The sequence below is a fragment of the Otolemur garnettii genome, unplaced genomic scaffold, assembly GCF_000181295.1.
Source record: "Otolemur garnettii isolate 467f Iridium unplaced genomic scaffold, OtoGar3 scaffold00046, whole genome shotgun sequence".
NCBI classification, from domain to species: domain Eukaryota; kingdom Metazoa; phylum Chordata; class Mammalia; order Primates; family Galagidae; genus Otolemur; species Otolemur garnettii.
In genome coordinates, this window is record NW_003852441.1 from 10,362 (window position 1) to 13,197 (window position 2,836).

The following is a 2,836-nucleotide window of genomic DNA, read 5'->3' on the forward strand; positions in this document are numbered from 1 at the left end:
TAAAGGTTAGCATACTCCAGACAGTGGGGATGGGCGGCCATCTGGCGTCATTTGGCTCCTGACACTTCTGGGCCCTAACAATCCTGCCACAGTCTCCCAAGTAGCTGGGACTATGGGCATACACCACCATGCCTGGTTAATTTTTCTACTTTTTGTAGAGATGGAGTCTCACTATGTGCTAGGTTGATTTAGTGACCTTTAAAATAGTCTTAGAGGCTAGGCACAGTAGCTCATGTCTATAAACTCGACATTTTAGGAGGCTGAGGTAGGGGAATTGCTGAAAGCTGGGAGTTCAAGACCCAGCAGGGCAACATAGCCAGACTTTGTGTTTACCAAAAAAATTATTCTTAATTTTTTTTATTTTAAAATGAGGAAATCCATGTTTTTAAAGTTAACAAAATATAAAAAGTCATATCAATTTGAAAGCTTCCACCTAGGCTTGGTGCCCACAGCACAGTAGTTATGGCGTCAGCCACTACCCTGAGGCTGGCAGGATTGAACCTGACCCAGGCAAGCTAAACATCAATGACAACTACAACAAAAAATAGCTGGGCATTTTGGCAGGTGCCTGTAGTCTCAGCTACTTGGGAGGCTGAGGCAAGAGAATCACCTAAGCCCAAGAGTTTGAGGTTTGCTGTGAGCTGTAATGCCATGGCACTGTACAAAGGGCGGCATAGTGAGACTCTATCTAAAAATTAAAAATGAAATAAAAAAGATTCCAATCTACCTCCTGCTCAAAATGAACTATTAAACAATCAGAGTGATATATAGCTTTCTCCTTACTTTATACTTTCATTTTCAGTAAGAGAAAAAACAAAAGTTGTTTTAAGAACATTTCTTCAGTTATAACATTTCATACTCTGTAGCAATTTTGATTCTAAAAATCTCATCCATATATTTATTTTCCTCCCCAGGAACTCTTTAATACACTCTACACTCCTCACAGTATTTCAGGAGCTATTAGTAGAAGAGCTACTGTATTTTCTAGTCTATAGTTTTAAAATTAGACCTTAGCCTTTCCTACCTACAAAACAAAAATGGTAAAGATCTTACATGCTAAAAATTACCAAATTTTCATTTACCTTTAATGTGTTGGTCTGAGTGTTCTCTCAGTTTCATTAACTCCAGGTATAATTCATTATTTTCCCTACTCAATCTTGTATTTTCAAGTTTATAGGGTTCCAAAAGAAAATCAAAATTGGCATCGTCTTTTTCAGCTTTCACAGTAGATAATTTTGACTGCCGAAGGCTTTATGTTGTATGAACTAGGTCACTAAAATTAAAGGACAGAAAATGTAAATACAAGGAAACATTACCTGAACTTTCTAGTAACTAAAAACATATTCCTAAAATACAGACATGAGGTGCAGAATGACGTTTCAGTCAAGGACAAATCACACAGATGATGGTGGCCGCATCAGATTACAATGAAGCTAAAAACTCCTAATTTTTAGTCACAGCTGATAGAAGGTTGTAGAATGACACTGTTACCTTTTCTGTGTTTACATATATTTAGGTACAAAAATACTTACCACTGTGTTACAAAGGCGTACAGTATTCCATATAGTAACAGGCTGTAAAGGTTTGCAGTCTATAAGCAATAAGCTATACCATGGAATAAGCTATATCATGCTGTCTAGGTGTCTAGAAGATGATACCATCTAAGTTATGTAAGTACATTCTAGATGCTTGCACAAAGATGAAATTGCCTCCAGACACATTTTCAGAATGCATACTCATCATTAAGTGACACACGACTATGTTAATGTAAAATGAGATCAAAATTTAAAAAAGAAAGGAACACTAGAATTGTTCCAAGGTATCAGGAGGTCCTGAAAAATTTCTCAAAACAAGATTATAAAATATACACATGTTAGAATCATCTTTGGATCTCCCTTCTTGTTCATGCCCTATGTCCAGTTAGTCACCTAATCCCACGGAATCTTTGAGATTTGATCATTAAGCAAATATCTGAGTGTCTGCTATTTGCTAAGCCTTAGAAGCACGATTAATAAGATATAGTCCCTCACCTCTGAGACCACAGACGTATTTACTCAGTAAATATTTATTGATCAGGGAACACAAAAAAGTCCTCACCATCAGGGAGCTTTTTGACAGTTTGTCATAAAATTATGATAACATGTGATAAAGTCAATAAATAGTTTAGTGCCCACTATATGTTCAACCTGTCTGTACAGCAGTGACAAAGTCAGAGTTTCTGGTCTCACAGAGTTTGCATTCTAAAAGAATCAACTATATGTCTCAGTGATGACATATAGTTAAGATAACTGGTTAACAAATGTAAAAGAGTACTGGAGGACATGTAAACTGAGAAGCTAACCAGGCCCAATGGTAAGGGAAGAGGGAGAAAAGAAAGGAACCCTACAGGCAGATGGAACAGCACACAGGGACCAAAGGTGAGGGCACACACATTATGTATTTAGGATGCTTCAAGTGGTTTAACACATGGGAGATGAAGCTGCAGGAGAAGCAGGAACTAGATCACGTGGGGCTCAGCTAGCCATCTTCATCCATTCTTTCCATCATTATCGCTTGTATCTCTGCTATAAGGGCTTCCTAAACAACCTCCCTGATCCAGTCTCAAACCACTCCAATATAGCTCTTGTGAAAAAGAAAAAAGTCACAAAGAACTTTTTGTGACTAAAGGTAACAGCTAAAGAATGATCAACACATTAGAGAACTACTATTAACATAAAATGATGTCTTCAGTTGAAGATGGACTGTAGATGCAACGAGGGCTTGGTAAGACTATGTGTATAAAGGGAGCTGAAAAATTCTCATTACATAATGATGTCTTTTTTTTTTTTTTTTTTTT